Raw genomic sequence first — 7087 nt, 5'->3', positions numbered from 1 at the left:
TTTTTAATTATGAGACTTGCTCTTCTTTTGTGGTTTCTTCTCTTCTTTCTCCCCATCCTCTGTGTCTTTGTCTTTGGCTTTGGGTTCAGTTTGTTTTGATTTCCTTTCCATTTTTGTGGGTCGCTTCGCCCTTGACGCTCTGCTGGCAGTTCTTTTAAACCGCCGTCAGCATAATGGCCTCTCAAAATGGGAACTTAAACATTAGCTTTAAGGAAAGCCACTTAGCTGGAAAGATAATCCCGAATAAGTTGATCTCTGTTTCTCGGTATGTCCACCTAAGTATAGACATTCGATACACTTTTCATTATTAGTTTTTCCCCCGAAAGTTTTCATTTTGGGAATGGATTCCATAAATTGTCAACGCCTCTGTTGTCAAGGTGTCTTGGACACAATTTTCAATTCAATGACTAAAACTTGAAACTCCCATTTTCTTTTTGTTCTTTTTACTTTCTGTTTCAGTTGACAATTTATTGGGCAACACAGGTTCGAATTACACTCTTTGGCAAATTTGTGATTTGCTCTCGCGTCCGGTGAAATAGGAGCTGAGCTGTCATAACAATCACACAGCAATATATTGTACACAAGCATATGGGCTTGTATTTGATGTGGCAGTTGCTAGATGATGGGTGTGTACACTTTTCCGGGGGTATATTTATTCCGGAGCGGTAGGGACTCCATAGATGAACCTCAATAATGGGTATAGACAGTCACAAATTGTGTAAAAATTGTTGTAAATAAATCATACTGAGAGAAGATTCAAGCCAACATCCATCTGTACTTTTCACTGCCGTGTAAGGTATCAAAAATTCGTAACCCTCAAGTGTGTGAGGTGCATTACTCCTGTGAGGCAAGGGCAATCAGACACAGGCGGCGCAGGCCAGACACAGGCCAACAATTTATGCGGCAACCCTTGAACCAGGGGCTCTAAATTATTTTTTAATTTCTCCCAGCCCCCAGTCCTAGTCCTAGGCCTAAGGAAACTTTCGGCTTGCGTCGGGCCGAGAACAACAAACAACATAATAATCAAGTCAATAAAAAAGTCATAAAAAAATAGAACCGAAAGCCGAACCGAAAATTTCACAAAGGGCCTTGTCCTGTGGCCTGTGTGTGTGTGTGTGTGCGTGTATCTGTGACTTGTGGCATGACCAGAACATGCCAAAGACAAATATCAGACAAGACAAGACAAGGGAGAGGCGCAAGGCGAAGAACTTGTAAGAACGATAAAGCAGACAATAAAAACCACGAAGCCTAATAAAAATTACATTTTATTTTATTTCCTGCCTGCCAGTGTTTGTCCTGCAACAATTTTAAATAGTCAAAGGCACGCACGTCAACAGGAGGACCGACCAGGCGGCTTGGCCCTGAGTCTCTGAGGTCCTTTTCGGATCCGCCTGCTGGGAGTTTCTAAATTACAGCCAAGATATTTGCTTACCAGATAGCGTGGGCACATCCTCCTCTATTCACATTCCCATTCCCATTACCAACACCCTCTTTTAAGCCATCATGGCCCAGTAAGTAATGACTCCCCCGTGTCCGGGGCTGAAGTACAATTTGTGGACATTTAACTGTTTCTAATAATTATGTAAATGTCTGTCACTTGATGCGGCACTTTTGTGGCATGTACCAGTGGCCCTGCTGCTGCTGCTGCTGCTGCTGCTGCTGCTGCCTCCCGCACTCAGCTTCTGTCGCGACTTGGTCCATCCATTGTCCTTCGCAGCAATTCCTCTTAGCAGGATTATATATGGGGATGTGCATGAAGAAAGAACGATGTCCGAGCAGTCGGGAAAAATTGTCAAATATAATGAGGTTCCTGTCGTCAATCCGTGGGGAATAGCTTGGGAAAGTGTATGCCGTTGAAGTACATGAAATTGGAATATATTCGGAATGGTAAAGGTTGTTTGTATTCATTTGATTTTGGTTTAAACATTTTGGCATTTCAACCTTACTTTCATGGATAGATGGATACACTTTAGGAAGACAATTCTGTCAGAAAAATGACCAACACGAACGACTTAGAGTAGGTCTTGAAGTAGTCTTGGAGGGATGGATTCAATGCCTTACTTCATTGCTAATAAAAGAATAACAAGTAATACCCTTTAGCCATCTAATGTAATGTCCTAAACCATTCGAAAGTAATATCCTACTACCATAAACAACTCTCTGCTCCGTTTTGGGGCAATTTGGAGAGTGCAGCAGTATCCAGTGCCATCCAAGAACCATTTGGAGGAATACGAGAGGTTCAAGTCCTTCCATTTATATGTTCCCTGGGTCCTTGGCCGGCAACAATGGCTCTTGGTCTTGGCTTTTCCTAGTCCCATTCCACTGCAGCGGACCATAAAATTATTATGCAAATACACAGAGCAGTGTAGGAGGAGGATGGTGGATGGTGGAGCGAACTGTGGAGCGAACTGTGGAGCGAACTGTGGAGAGGTGTGGACTGGGAGTGTGCACATATTAGGGCTACAAGCCGTTAATATGCAAATGGCACCGCGACTCATTCATAAAAAGGGATTTTTCCATAGCGTAGCGCAGTCCTTGAATGTCGTCGTCTGGGCTCTGGCAACAGGATGTGGCGGCCATTCATGGCGATCACGATGGGAGTTTGCACGGTGTGCAGTCCCGAAGGGGCGGCTGAGAACTAAGGCAGGACAATGGCAGGGCAACTCTCTCGCATGTGCATAGTTTGTAAGACTAATGAGTGGTTCGGGGCGAAACGGGGGGAATTAAAAGCGAACAGTGAAGCCGCCGGAATTCTATGCAAGGCAACAGAATGGACTCGAATGTTGTCCCAAAAAGGAAAGGCAACTGCTTCGCGTAGATTAAAGATGCATAAAGTTTTGGCAAAGATTTACTACTGAACTTTAGAGTGAGGGAAAAAGTGTTAGTATGGATAGCATAAACTTCGATCGATGCACCGATTTATACAGTAGCGATAAGCGTTGCCATATCCATGTTCCAGTAGAACTTTAAGCACTTTCATTCTCCCTCCAATGTCGTTCAGCAAAATCCTATTTCTGTACATTAAGCCATAACCTCGAATCTCGTCTTGAATTATATAAAATTGCACAAAGCAAAGCACAAAAGAAAGGACAAGTAGAAGGAAAGAACAGCACAGAATGCAGGAATGGCCGAGGAAGTGCACACACAGAGAGAACAGTTTCGCCACTCGGCTGTGGCAGAGTAATTTCATAATTATGCAGGCACAAATGCCATTGTTTGACCTCTCCACCCACACATACATACACGTATACACATAAATATAGTATATACTCTGACTATGTATGTACACGGGGACAGCCTCAAGTGCAGTGGGGGAAAGAAGTGTATAATTATTTGTTGCCTTGTAATTTTTCACTTAATTTCCATGGTCCGGGGCGTGACATCCGTTTTTTGCTGCTCCAAAAGTGTGCAATTATTTTTCATCTTTTCCAAGCAAGAGGAAGGGAAAGTTATTCCCATTAGAAGGTACTACTGCCATAAGCGCGGAACTTTTCAGACCTCCGACTCATCACCAGAACTAACTAGTAAAATTAAACATTTATAGGATTATTTCCTTAATTTTCAAAAAACATTTTCTTCTGTTTTTATGCTCTGTGCTATTTCTACACTTTTTGTATATGCTTCAAATTACATTTTCCTCGAAATATTTTGTTGAATCTTTTCCCGCTCGTTTCTCTGCCAGATTTTGCTGTGCAAAAAACGCTTAACGCTAATCATCATATAAATGGTTTGTAAAATATTAGATAAGAGCCAGGAAAGAGCCAAAAAAAAAAAACTGTTAAATGTTTTGGAATTAAATGCGTGATTTACCCCGTTGCTGGCGCTGACTCCCTCGGCTCCATTTGCCCTTCAGGCCACGCTTCTTGTGTTCCTGTGGCTTCTGTTCTGTTCATTCAGCTCCACTTGCTACTGGTCCTTCTTTTACCAACTTCATCCCAAGTGGCTTTCTCTGCTGTGCTCTCTGCTCTCTCTCTCTCTCTCTCTCTCTCTGGCTCTCCTCAGCGGGCGAGCGCCAACGCGATTTTCCATTAAATCCTTGAACAGCTAACGCGCTTAACTCTCCTAACCGACAAACCCCAAACCCCAAGCACCGCCCCCCTGCCAAACCCACAACCTCTTGGCGAGAGCAGCAGCGCCAGCAGAGCTTATGCAAAAATTTTGTTTTATAAAATTTTCAAGTCAAGCGCCTAATCCCAACACTTATTCTTATACACTTCAATGTCTTGGAACTAGAAGGGCATGGGGTGGTGGGGCTGCTGCTGAACAGCAGGAGGTGGTGCAGGGGGTGGCTATAGGGGGCGGCGGTACAGCTCTTTGTCGTCTTGGGGCTGGGCATTGAAAAAGTTTTTCTTTTCCCAACCAGACAATATTTTATGACAAGTGCTGGGAGCCTTAGAGGCGGTGGTGCGTCTTTAGCTTTCAGGCTGGGGCGTTGTGGTGTTGGCTGCGGTTACGACGCGGCGGGGAGGAGGCGTGGCAACACATTGGCACATTTCGGGATTATGCCACTGAAAAATTCATTCATTTCCTGCTTATTTTTCACGACAAAACGAACCCTGGCTCCCTGCCCAATCCCCCTCCTCCACACAGACCCCAACACTTTGTAATATATAATTAAGATTACAAGCTTTTTGGTTTAAGAATCTGAGACTGCGGCTGGGGACGCACGGGTTCTACAACTCCGGGTGACTGATAACCGAAGGCGAACTGTAGGCGGCCGCAGGAATTTATTCATGACCCGGTCCAGAGAATTCTCGGCTCTCGGCTTACGGGCTGGTTTATGTCGGGGCGCGACCTCTCACAGATTAATTTATGCGCTGCGTAATTATTAAATCAAAAGTATTTATGCCGCAGCACTTTCAGGAATTGACAAGATAGGGCTGGACCCAACGCTGGACTTCAAGATGATAATAAACATTTAAGAGTTTTATGTCAAAGATATTTTGTGTTTCAGAATTACTAAGAAAATAAATTTGAAATGTTTATGGGCGAGACTTTGCTGGGCCAATGGCCTAAACGAGTTAAGGTTGTCCAGAGTATCTGTAGGTGTCGCTCAAATCAGTTCATTTCCCAGTCCCTGCCCCACGGGGGACATTCATCTTGCATATTCCATTGTCTTCCACGCACCACATTCTATGGTAGGTGGCAGAAAATGTGGCAAATTGTCAACCATTTGACAGGCAACATTAACAAGCATTTCGGTCCTGGGGTAATACGATACCATTTCAGTTTCAATTTGCATGACGCATTAATCAGCATTCGATTTGAATCTCGTTATCTGGCTATGCTACACAGTGTCCTCCTCCATCCATCCATCCAACCAGCAACAATTCTTACAGCAGTCATTCTGTTTGGGGGCCACGGGACACGGGCCACGGTCCACGGTCCACTCCCACTCCCTCCTCTCTTGACAACCGCACGCAATAAATTCGAGCATCAAATGGTGAGTAATTTCTTTATGTTGCTGGTGTAATGTGCCACCATAACTTAGCCAGAGCCCACGATAAGGATGTGGAGTGGGTGCTTCGAACTTGTAACTGGGGAAGGCAAAACGAGGAGCTACCTGAGTGAAATTAGTATGCCAAGACATGAAAATCATTAGGCCAAAGACAAACCGTTCTAGCAGGGCTCCACTCGGTCTGCTTCTGCATCCGTGGGTGTCACTAATTAAATTATATACACAACAGACAGACAGACACCCGAGGCACAGCACCTCTGGCTCCACCATCACCACCAATCAGTTCTCTGGTTGAGGCCGAGGGGCAACACAGATTTAGTCTGGTTCCGACCGCAGGTGTAATTAAAGAGCTTCTATTGCCTTAAATTGACTTGCCTTTGGTTTGTCTTTTGTACAGCACTCTATGCTCGCATGCATACAGTGCGTTTCACAATGGTAACTTGGTCAAAGAGTTTCCAAATGAATGGGAACGTTCAGCCACTGCTTTGGGTCTTTCATTTGTCGAATTAAACTTTCCCTCAAATGAGGAAATTATGGCTCAGAAATACATTTCAAATGCAAGAATTTATTCAAATCTTAATTCAAAATTCTTATTTAAATAGTTAGCAACTTGTGGAGGTATTATGCTCCTGTAAGGCACAGTTTGTTCACTTCTTTGTGAATAAATTCAGCTAATTTAAGTTAAACAAAGCTTAGCTTGCAAAATAGTTAAAAGCGACAATCATTGGGTCCTCTGGATTATCCCATTTTATCTCCCACTGCTACACCCTCTAAATATCAAGCTGTTTCATCGCCATTTAGCCCAGGGGAACGACCGACCACATCCAACTAATTAAAGCTACCTCAGAGGGTCACTCCGTGTGAGATTGTTTTCGATAAAAATTCTACACAACTCGAAAGCTGTTCCCTACAATCCACTTCATGCCCCAATGCCTGAGTTTTTTTCTATTTTATTTTCACTTTTTAATTTGATGCGACTCCAGAAAAAAAGAGCAGGAGATACCCACGAGAAGGCGAAAGGTTCCGGGAGCCCTTTGGCAACGGGTTAAATCGCTTGTAATTACGCTACATAAATTTTAAATAAGTATCCGTTTCGTTTCTTTTCGCCGCCCTTTCCGCCTCCGTGAACTCTAAGTATCTACATAGCTACATATACGAATATATATATACGAGTGCTTACATATATATTTGCGAGTATATTTGAAATTCTCTTTGTGTTAATTGTGCTGGTTAGCCGAGCATCGAAGTGGGAAAGTCAGTGCCCAAGTCAACCCCGACTTGACCTTTTCAGCAACAAAAAAAAACCCTTTGTGTGCAGTGTGGCAGGGCTGGAAGGCCGATGCCGTAGCTCTATCTGGGTGAGCTTACATGCTAATTGTAACCAAAAATCCTGTTTATTGTGTGCACATCAAACTTTTAGTGTTGGTAAGCGGCTTAGTATTCAAATTGAATGTAATACATTTGCCCAAATTGCATGCGAGTCGGGTCTTAGCGTAAATTCCTTGGGATTCCAACTGACTTAAGCTGCCATTGCTCGCAAGGATGGGGCGCATGGCGACTGACTCTTTGCTGATTCCCCGATTGTTGGTGTTGGGTTTTTGGACCCCAAAAAAGGTCAACGGGGTAACA

The sequence above is a fragment of the Drosophila guanche genome, unplaced genomic scaffold (genome assembly GCF_900245975.1).
Source record: "Drosophila guanche unplaced genomic scaffold, DGUA_6, whole genome shotgun sequence".
Classification (NCBI taxonomy): domain Eukaryota; kingdom Metazoa; phylum Arthropoda; class Insecta; order Diptera; family Drosophilidae; genus Drosophila; species Drosophila guanche.
The sequence above is the reverse complement of the archived record's forward strand: the minus strand, read 5'-3'. Positions refer to the sequence as shown.